The sequence below is a fragment of the Lucilia cuprina genome, chromosome 4 (assembly GCF_022045245.1).
Source record: "Lucilia cuprina isolate Lc7/37 chromosome 4, ASM2204524v1, whole genome shotgun sequence".
NCBI classification, from domain to species: Eukaryota; Metazoa; Arthropoda; class Insecta; order Diptera; family Calliphoridae; genus Lucilia; species Lucilia cuprina.
This window is the reverse complement of record NC_060952.1, coordinates 65,893,438-65,894,084: the sequence shown is the minus strand read 5'-3', so window position 1 is coordinate 65,894,084 and position 647 is coordinate 65,893,438.

Sequence of the window (647 nt, the reverse complement as noted above, 5' to 3'; positions counted from 1 at the left end):
GTACTTCGACTGGTACTTTTTGAATTTTCTATAATATTGAACCTAAAAACATGAAATTAAGAACGTAGAGCACGTAGTAAATGAGAATCTATAAAAGCGGACTTTTTGGTACTTTTTCGTTCTACAAAAGGTACTTTTTGAGTTTTCTATAAAATTTAACCTAGAAAAATGAAATTAAGCATGTAGAGCCCGGAGTAAATGGGAATATATAAAAGGGGGCTTTTTGGTACTTTTTCGTTCTTCAAAAGGTACTTTTTGAATTTCCTATAATATTGAACCTAGAAACATGAAATTAAGTATGTAGAGCCCGGAGTAAATGAGAATCTATAAAAGGGGACTTTTTGGTACTTTTTCGTTCTTCAAAAGGTACTTTTTGAATTTCCTATAATATTGAACCTAGAAACATGAAATTAAGCATGTAGAGCACGTAGTAAATGAGAATCTATAAAAGCGGACTTTTGGTACTTTTTCGTTCTTCAAAAGGTACTTTTTGGATTTTTGTATAATATTGAACCTAGAAACAAGAAATTAATAATGATAATCTATAAAATAATAAATAAAAGGGAACTTTTCGTTCTTCAAAAGGTACTTTTTGGATTTTTGTATAATATTGAACCTAGAAACGTGAAATTAAGCACGTAGAGCCC